Below are 10,994 nucleotides of genomic sequence, written 5' to 3'. Positions count from 1 at the left end.
TGTGGATACTGAAGAATCCTTGCATCCCTGGGATAAAGCCCACTTGGTCATGGTGTATGATCTTTTTAATGTGTTGTTGGATTCTGATTGCTAGGATTTTGTTAAGGATTTTTGCATCTATGTTCATCAGTGATATTGGCCTGTAGTTTCTTTTTTTGTGGCATCTTTGTCATGTTTTGGTATTAGGGTGATGGTGGCCTCATAGAATGAGTTTGGAAGTTTCCTTTCCTCTGTAATTTTATGGAAAGTTTGAGTAGGATGGGTGTTAGCTCTTCTCTAAATTTTTGGTAGAATTCAGCTGTGAAGCCATCTGGACCGGGGCTTTTGTTTGCTGGAAGATTTCTGTTTACAGTTTCAATTTCCATGCTTGTGATGGGTCTCTCAAGATTTTTTATTTCTTCCTGGTTCAGTTTTGGAAAGTTGTACTACTCTAATAATTTGTCCATTTCTTCCATGCTGTCCATTTTATTGGCATATAATTGCCAACATAGTAACATTGCAGGATATAAAATCACAACACAGAAATCCCTTGCATTCCTATACACTAATAATGAGAAAATAGAAAGAGAAATTAAGGAAGCAATTCCATTCACCACTGCAATGAAAAGAATAAAATACTTAGGAATATATCTACCTAAAGAAACTAAGACCTATATATAGAAAACTAGAAAACACTGGTGAAAGAAATCAAAGAGGACACTAATAGATGGAGAAATATAACACGTTCATGGATCAGAAGAATCAATATAGTGAAAATGAATATACTACCCAAAGCAATCTACAGATTCAATGCAATCCCTATCAAGCTACCAGTGGTATTTTCCACAGAACTAGAACAAATAATTTCACAATTTGTATGGAAATACAAAGAACCTCGAATTGCCAAAGCAATCTGGAGAAAGAAGAATGGAACTGGAAGAATCAACCTGCCTGACTTCAGGCTCTACTACAAAGCCACAGTCATCAAGACAGTATGGTACTGGCACAAAGACAGAAATATAGATCAATGGAACAAAATGGAAAGCCCAGTGATAATCCACACACCTATGGACACCTTATCTTTGACAAAGGAGTCAAGAATATACAATGGATTAAAGACAATCTCTTTAATAAATGGTGCTGGGAAAACTGGTCAACACTTGTAAAAGAATGAAACTAGAACACATTCTAACACCATACACAAAAATAAACTCAAAATGTATTAAAGATCTAAACATAAGACCAGAAACTATAAAACTTCTAGAGAAGAACATAGGCAAAACACTCTCCGACATACATCACTGCAGGATCCTCTATGACCCACCTCCCAGAATATTGGAAATAAAAGCAAAAATAAACAAATGGGACCTAATTAAACTTAAAAGCTTCTGCACAACAAAGGAAACTATAAGCAAGGTGAAAAGACAGCCTTCAGAATGGGAAAAAATAATAATTATTATATTCTCATAGTTCTTAGCATATTTTGGATACACGTCTTTGTCAGACATGTGGTTAGCAACTATTTTCTCCCAGCCTATGGCTTGTTTTATTCTCTCAACAATGTCTTTTGGAGGAAAAAAGTTAGTAATTTTCCTGAAGTCTACACGTCATTATTTTTTGCTTCATGGATTACACTTCTGTTGTGTTACCTAAAATGTTTGCCTAATTAAACATAACAACGATGTTTTATGTTTTTAACGGTTCTTATGTTTTCACATTTAGTCTAAGATCCATTTTGAATTAATTCTTGTATGTGGTGTGAGGTAGAACTCAAAGTTGAATTTTTTTGCAATATAGAACTATGGACAGAGGTTTGTGACACTGTACAGGAGGCAGGGATCAAGACCACCTCCAAGAAAAAGAAATGCAAAAAGGCAAAATGGTGGTCTGAGGAGGCCTTACAAATAGCTGAGAAAAGAAGAGAAGTGAAAGGCAAGGGAGAAAAGGAAAGATATACCCATTTGAAGGCAGAGTTCCAAACAATAGCAAGGAGAGATAAGAAAGCCTTCCTCAGTGATCAATGCAAAGAAATAGAGGAAAACAATAGAATGGGAAAGACTAGAGGGCTCTTCAAGAAAATCAGAGATACCAAGGGAACATTTCATGCAAAGATGGGCTCGAAAAAGGACAGAAATGATATGGACCTAACATAAGCAGAAGATATTAAGAAGAGGTGGCAAGAATACATAGAAGAACAATACAAAAAAGATCTTCATGACCCAGATAATCACGATGGTGTGATCACTCACCTAGAGCCAGACATCCTGGAATGTGAAGTCAAGTGGGCCTTAGGAAGTATCACTACAAACAAACTAGTGGAGGTTATGGAATTCCAGTTGAGCTATTTCAAATCCTAAAAGACGATGCTGTGAAAGTGTGCATTCAATATGTCAGCAAATTTGGAAAACGCAGCAGTGGCCACAGGACTGGAAAAGGTCAGTTTTCATTCCAGTCCCAAAGAAAGGCAATGCCAAAGAATGCTCAAACTACAGAACAATTGCACTCATTTCACATGCTAGTAAAATAATGCTCAAAATTTGATTTGGGAGAATGGCATTGAAACATGTATAATATCATATATGAAATGAATCACCAGTCCAGGTACAATGCATGATACAGGATGCTTGGAGCTGGTGCACTAGGATGACCCAGAGAGATGGTACAGGGAGGGAGGTGGGAGGGGGGTTCAGGATGAGGAACACGTGTATACCCGTGGCAGATTCATGTTGATGTATGGCAAAAACAATACAATATGGTAAAGTGATTAGTCTCCAATTAAAATAAATAAAAAATTTTTTAAATCAATCAAATAAAATAATAAATAAAAATGCACTCAATAAAACAGTGAAAAAAAAAAAATTCTCCAAGCCAGGCCTCAACAGTATGTGAACCATGAACTTCCAGATGTTCAAGCTGAATTTAGAAAAGGCAGAGGAACCACAGATCAAATTGCCAGCATCCACTGAATCACATAAAAAGCAAGAGAGTTCCAGAAAAACATCTATTTCTGCTTTATTGACTATGCCAAAGACTTTGACTGTGTGGATCAAAACAAACTGGAAAATTCTTCAAGAGATGGGAATACCAGACCACCTGACCTGCCTCCTGAGAAAACTGTATGCAGGTCAAGAAGCAACAGTTAGAACTGGACATGGAACAACAGACTGGTTCAAAATTGGGAAAGGAGTACATCAAGGCTGTATATTATCACCCTGCTTATTTAACTTATATGCAGAGAACATCATGCGAAATGCCAGGCTGGATGAAGCACAAGCTGGAATCAAGATTGCCGGAAGAAATATCAATAACCTCAGATATATCAATAACCTCAGATATGCAGATGATACCACCCTTATAGCAGAAAGCAAAGAAGAACTAAAGAGCCTCTTCATGAAAGTGAAAGAGGAGAGTGAAAAAGTTGGCTTAAAACTCAACATTCAGATATAAAGATCATGGCATCCGGTCCCATCACTTCATAGCAAACAGGTGAGGAAACGATGGAAACAGTGACAGATTTTATTTTGGGGGCCTCCAAAATCACTGCAGATGGTGACTGCAGCCATGAAATTAAAAGACGCTTCTTCCTTGAATGAAAAGCTATGAACAACCTAGACACCATATTAAAAAGCAGAGACATTACTTTGCCAACAAAGGTCCATCTAGTCAGAGCTATGGTTTTTCCAGTAGTCATGTATGGATGTGAGAGTTGGACCATAAAGAAAGCTGAGTGCCGAAGAATTGATGCTTTTGAACTGTGGTGTTGGAGAAGACTCTTGAGAGTCCCTTGGACAGCAAGAAGATCAAATCTGTCAATCCTAAAGGAAATCAGTCCTGAATATTCCTTGGAAGAACTGAAGCTGAAGCTGAAACTCCAATAGTTTGGCTACCTGATGTGAAGAACTGACTCACTTGACAAGACTCTGATGCTGGGAAAGATTGAAGGTGGGAGAAGAAGGGGACAAGAGAGGATGTAATGGTTGGATGGCATCACTGACTCAGTGGACATGAGTCTGAGTAAATTCTGGGAGTTGGTGATGGACAGGGAGGCCTGGTGTGCTGCAGTCCATGGGGTGGCAAAGAGTCGGACACAACTGAGTGAAGAAACTGACCTGAATCCCATTGTTCTAGCACCATTTTTTGGAAAAGATGATCAATTTACCAGTGAAATGCCTTTTCTTCTTAGTAAAAAACCAATCGAGCCTATCTGTGTGCCTCTTGTTTCTGGACTCTACTCCATTCTACTTCCCAGGTGGCTCAGTGGTAAACAATCTGTCCTCTAAGCCAGAGACCCAGGTTTGATCGCTGGGTTGGGACGATCCCCTGAGAAGGGAATAGCAACCCACTCCAGAATTCTTGCCTTGGGAAATCCGATGCACAGAAGAGCCAGTTCATGGAATCGCAGAGTCGGATACAACTTAGCAACTCATATATTTATGTATATACGAAAGCTTTTACCAATACGTAAGTGTAAGTAAGTGTTAGTTGCCCAGTCGTGTCCAACTCTTTGCCACCCCATGAACTGTAGCCCTCTAGGCTTCTCTGTCTATGGGATTCTCCAGGCAAGAATACAGGAATGGATTGTCAATTCCCTTTCCCATTCAGATCTTCCTGACCCAGGGATTAAATCCAGGTCTCCTGCATTGCAGGCAGCTTCTTTACCGTTTGAGCTACAGGGAAGTCCTAATATTTAATTTACTTTAATATTTAATTGAAATTGTAATTTACCAATAATACACCCTTTAATCACTATTTCCTGAAAATTCTCAAAATCAGAGACTTTGAGCATCCAACTTTGTTCTTCCCTTGTGAAACTGTTTTGCCTATTCTAGTTACCTAGGCTAGCCATTTACAGAATCAGTTTAATATCTACAAAGTGAAAGTGAAAGTGAAGTCGCTCAGTCGTGTCCAACTCTTTGCGACCCCATGGACTGTAGCCTATTAGGCTCCTCCATCCATAGGATTTTCCAGGCAAGAGTGCTGGAGTGGATTGCCATTTCCTTCTCTAGGGGATCTTCCCGACCCAGGAATCGAACCCGGGTCTCCCACATTACAAAAAAAGCCTGCTAACATTTTGAGGGGACACTAGATCTATAGATCAATATAGAGAGAACTGACATCTTAACAATATTGAGTTTTAGAGGAATTATCAGGTCCAAAATGTCACTAATCCTAAAGCTAAGCAGCACTACCCTGCTATAGACTTCTGTAGATTCCAGCTACACACTGAATGTTTGTGTCTCTCCAACACTGAAACCTAATCCCCAAGTGTGATGGTGTTTGAAAGTGGGGCTTTGGGGAGGTTATCACATCATAAGCCCTCATAAATGGGGTTAGGGCCCTTATAAAAGAGACCATTTGTTATTCAATCTCTTTAATAGATGCAGGACTAGGCAAGTTATCTATTTCTCTGTTAAGTCTTGTTAGGATTTGTCTTTGAAGAAATTGATCCATTTCATCCATGCTGTCAAATTTATGTTAAGAGTGGTTCATAGTATTTACTTATCCTTTGAATGTAGGATCTATAATGATATGCCCACTTTCACTCCTGATACTGGTAGTTGGTCTTCTCTTTCTTGCTCACTCTAGACCAAGAGTTAATAAAATTAAAATGTATTAATGCTTTAAAACAACTAGCCTTTCATGTGATTGGTTTTATTTATTGTTTTTAGGTTTTTAATTTCATCAATTTTTGCCTTTATCTTTATTATTCTGAACTTTCCCCTTGCTTTGGGTTTAATTTTCTCTTGTTTTTTTTAGTTTCTTCAGATGGAATCTTGAATTATTGGCTTTAAACCTTTCTTTTTTTCTAATACAACCTTCCTTATTTAATGCCTAACACTGCTTTAACTTCATTCCATAAATGGTATGATGCATTTAATTTTTCATTCAGTTCAAAATACTGTCTAATTTTCCCTGAGACTTCCTCTTTGAAATATGAATTACTTACAATTTTTTTAAAATTCAAAAATAGTTGATGATTTTTCAGATGCTTCTGTTCTTAATTTCTAGTTTAATTTTGTTAGGGTCAGAGTATATACTTTGTATGATTTTAATTCTTTTAAATTTGTTAAGGTTGTGTTATGGCTCAGAGTAAGCTCTTTTTGAATGTTCCCTTTGCCCTTGAAAAGAACATACAACCTACTGCTGTTGGGTGGAGTGTTTTATAAATGTCAATTTAGTCAGTTGGTTCAGATCTTCTATATTATTGCTGTTGTAATATTTCTACATGCTGTTTTATTTTTTATTCTTTATATGCTGTAATATTTTTATGCTGTTTTATATTATTGCTGTTATGTTATGCTGTTCAGATCTTCTATATTACTGATATTCTGTCTATTGACCTACTGGTTATTACAGGAGTGCTGTAGTTGATGGGGCTTCCCAGATGGTACAGTTGGTAAAGAATTCACCTGCCAAAGCAGGAGACTCAAGAGATGAAGTTTCAGTCCCTGGGTCGGGAAGATTCCCTGGAGTAGGAAATGCAACCCACCCCAGTATTCTTGCCTGCAGAATTCCACGGACAGAGGAGCCTGGCAGGCTACAGTCCATGGGGTCATATAGAGTCAAACACAAATGAAGAGTTGAGCATCCACACAGGGACACTGTAGTTGATAAGTACAACTGTAGATTTCTCTCTTTTTTGGTGGGGCAGCCACATTGTGAGGCATGTGAGACCTTACTTTCCTGCCAGGGATCAAACCCATGCCCTGCAATGCGAGTATGGAGTCTCAACCACTGCACCAGCAGGGAAGTCCCTACTGTAGATTTTTCTATCTTTAATTCTCTGGTCAGGTCCAACAGCTTTTGCTTTTTGAAGCTCTGTTAACTGTATGTATCTTAGGATTTTTTATGTCTTCTGGACAAACAGACTCTCTTTTTATTATGTAAATGTCCACATTCAATCACATCAATTTTCATTGTTCTGGAATTCACATTATCTGATATTAATACAGTCACTCCAACTTTCCTTCAATTAGTTTCTGCATGGAATATCTTTTTATATCTTTTACTTTTAAACTGTCTGTATTACTATAGTAAAGTTTTTTTAAATTTTATATGTTGAGTTTTTTCCCCCAAAGGATCTCTTTTAATTGGTGTGTCTAGGTCATTTATATTTAATGCAATTAATAATACAATTGGAGTTAGTTCTACCAGTTGACTGTTTTCTCTTAGCCTTCCCCCCCACCCCCCGCCTTCTTTTGGGTAATTTGAATATTTTCAGCATTCCATTTTAATTTAGCTGTTAGATTTTTTTCTACATCTCTTACTATTTTTATAGTCACTGATTAAGGATTACAATGTAAAACCTAACCTTTGAGATATCTGGGACATTAAACACACCAACACTTACTTTATAGGGGTCCCTGAAAGAGAAGAGAGAGAAAGGGCCTGAGAAAAACATTTTTAGAGATTATAGCTGAAAAATTCCCTAACATGAGACAGGAAACACTGACTCAAGTCTGGGAAAGTACAGAGAGTCCCATCCAGGATAAAGGCAAGGAGGAACACGCCAAGACATATCAATCAAACTGAAAAAATTAAACACAGAGAAAAACAATAAAGGTAACAAAGGAAAAGCAATACATAATTTACAAGCGGTGGTGGTTTAGATGCTAAGTCATGTTCAACTCTTGTGACCCTGTGGATTGTAGCCCACCATGATCCTCTGTCCATGGGATTTAATCAGAAGAGAAGCCAAGAAAAAGAGGAAGATAAAAAAATCTCCAAAAACAAATCCAAAATAATTAAGAAAATGGCAATAGGAACATTACTTTAAATGTAAATGGATTAAATGCTCCAACCAAAAGACACAGACTGCCTGAATGGATACAAAAACAGACCCATATATATGCTATCTACAAGAGACCCACTTCAGATCTAGGAACACATCCAGGCTGAAAGTGAGGGGACAGAAAAAGATATTCCATACAAATGGAAATCAAAAAAGCAACAATAGCAATATCCTCCTGAAACTCCTCCCAAAAACTGCTGAGAAAAGAACACTCCTAAGCTCATTGTAAGAGGTCATCATCACCCTGATACCAAAACCCCGACAAAGATACCACAAAAAAGAAAACTACAGGCCAATTATCACTAATGACCATAGATGTAAAAATCCTCAACGAAGTACTAGCAAACCAAATCCAACATTACATTAAAAGGATCATACACCATGATCAAGTGGGATTTATTCTAGGGAAATAAGGATTCTTCAATATATGCAAATCACTCGATGTAATACACCCCATTAGCAAACTGAAGAATAAAAATCATATGATCATCTCAATAGATGCAGAAAACACTTTGAGCAAAACAACACCCATTTATGTTTAAAAAAAAAAAAACAACTCTCTAGAGAGTGAGTACAGAGGGAATCTACCTCAACAAACAAAGGGTCATATACAACAAACACACAGGTAACATCATTCTCAATGGTGAAAAAATAAAAGCATTTCCTCAAAGATCAGGAACAAGACAAGGGATGTTTACTCTCACCACGTTTATTCAACATAATTTTGGATATCCTAGCCATGGAAATCAAGGAGGAAAATGAAATAAAAGGAATCCAAATTGGGAAAGAAGTAAAACTGTCACTGTCTGTAGATGACATGATAGTATACACAGAAAACCCTAAAGACACCACCAAACTACTAGAGCTCATCAGTGAATCTGGTAAAGTTGCAGGGCACAAAATTAGCAAACAAATCTCTTACATTCCTATATACTAACAATGAAAGATCAGAAAGAAAAATAAGGAACCAATCCCATTTACTGTCACATCTGAAAGAACAAAATACCTAGGAATAAACCTATGTAAGGAGGCAAAAGAGCTGTAGTCATAAAACTATGAAACACTAATGAGAGAAATCAAAGATGACAAGCAGACAGAAGATATACCATGTCCTTGGATTGGAAGAATGAAAATACTGTCAAAATAATTATACTACCCAAAGCTATCTAGAGATTGAATGCAATTCATATCAAATTACCAGCGGTATTTTTTCACAGAACTAGAACAAAAAAAGTTTTCAACTTATGGAAATACAAAAAACCCTCAATAGCCAAAAAAAATCTTGAGAAAGAAAAATAGAGCTGGAGGAATCAGGCTCCCTGACTTCAGACTATACTACAAAGTATACTACAAAGTATTCGGTCATCAAAACAGTATGGGACTGGCACAAAAACAGATAGATAGATAGTCTTGCCATTTTTGACTCTTCTAGAGATCTGGGTATTTTTTAATTACATGACAATAGAAACTATCTAAAAGGAACTAATGAATACTTACTATTGGTGCCAGACTTGTTTACATCACAACATCACACACTTTGACCATTAAGTTTAACTGCTCACTCAAATCAACAACAAAGGGTAACGATAACTTTCAAAGAAGAAAAGAAGAGAAAAGTTTGGAACTCTCTCTAGAGACAGCAAAAATTTGTCCTTGGAATGGAAAGCAGGAATTTAAGGAAAATCTTTTCTCCTCCCCAAAGTAGAAATACTAGATAAAATATAATAAATACTCTTTTAAACATGGCAAACACATGGGGAAAAAACTCAAAGAAATCCTTAAGGGGCCAAAAATGAAAGTGAAAGTGAAGTCGCTCAGTTGTGTCTGACTCTTTGCAGCCCTGTGGACTGTAGCCTACCAGGCTCCTCCATCCATGGGATTTTCCAGGCAAGAATACTGGAGTGGGTTGCCATTTCCTTCTCCAGGGGATCTTCCCAACCCAGGGATTGAACCTGGGTCTCCTGCATTGTAGGCAGATGCTTTACCCTCTGAGCCACCAGGGAAGTCTAAGAGACTCTATAAAAACCCTAAAACTGAATGCATCAAAACAGACTGAAAATACCGAAAGCAAAAATAGACATATCTTAAGAATAACTTAAGAAATTAATCAGAATGATACTTTAAAACTTCTGTTATTAATAGATCAAACTGACAAAAATGTGACTAGTATTTGAAAAAAATAATCAAGAATTGGAGAATACAAATTCTTCTCAATATAGAACATTTATTTAAACTAATCATACACTAAGCCATTAAGCAAATCTTATAAATTTCAAAAATATCTGCCATACAGACCAAATTCTCTGATCATAAGTCAATTAACATAGAAATAAAAGTGAAAATGTAAAAGCTATTTTCAGAAACATTAAAAATAAACTTCTAAATATGGCAGCTAAGACCTGGTACAGACAAACAAATATTTTTTTTAAATAAATGAAGAGAGGGATGGTACAGGGAGGTGGGGTGGTTCAGGATGGGGAACACGTGTACACCCGTGGTAGATTCATGTTGATGTAGGCAAAACCAATACAATATTGTAAAGTAATTAGCCTCCAATTAAAATAAATAAATTTATATTAAAAAATAAATGAAGAGAATGATTAGGAAAATAATACTTCATTTGTCCCTATCAAACTTGATCTCCGGCAACTGATTTAGAGAATCTAAAACATATGACAAGCAACAGTTAAGCTTTTAGAATCTCTGGGATTTTACTTGGCCTTTACTTAAACATAAACAAAAGTGTGATGTGGGAATCAGAAAGTCACTGTAATCTCAAACTCCAACCAACACAGAAGTTAGCCTATCTGAAGCGCTTTACTCAGCTCTGAGTACCAGATTTTAAGATCCGGTAAACCACTGATAAACCCGAAGAATGAGACTACAGTGGTTCCAGAGACTGAAAGAACTAGAGATACCTCACCTGAAGAAAGAAAAGGGGAACTAAGGAGAAAGGATTATGTAATGGCCACTTTTAATATGTATTAGGCTCACAATTTTAAAAAGAGGCAGAAAAGCACGGTCATCTAAGTTGACTTCTTATATTATACATCAGAATTTTCTAACAATCTGAACTGCCTAAAAAATAATGGCCTGCTGTACCATCCTTTGTTCCTCGATATCAGAAGTATTCAAATGAAGACCGTATGTCCACCAGCTGGAAATATTGCTTGGTGGATTGCTTCAGTAGGAGACAGACTAGTGATTTTTAAGCTATGATTAA

The 10,994-nt window shown here is 36.9% G+C and overlaps 1 non-coding gene across 1 annotated transcript; it reads right to left on the bottom strand.

Annotated features, from left to right (window-relative positions):
- Nucleotides 1–9,702: 9,702 nt before the first annotated feature.
- On the bottom strand, nt 9,703–9,774 carry TRNAC-ACA. The gene has a single exon. It is a non-coding gene; the product is annotated as a tRNA-Cys (tRNA).
- Nucleotides 9,775–10,994: the final 1,220 nt, after the last annotated feature.

Source organism: Oryx dammah, unplaced genomic scaffold (assembly GCF_014754425.2).
Source record: "Oryx dammah isolate SB20612 unplaced genomic scaffold, SCBI_Odam_1.1 HiC_scaffold_18, whole genome shotgun sequence".
NCBI classification, from domain to species: Eukaryota; Metazoa; Chordata; class Mammalia; order Artiodactyla; family Bovidae; genus Oryx; species Oryx dammah.
Note: the sequence above shows the minus strand (reverse complement) of the source record. Positions and strands in the feature narration are given on the sequence as shown.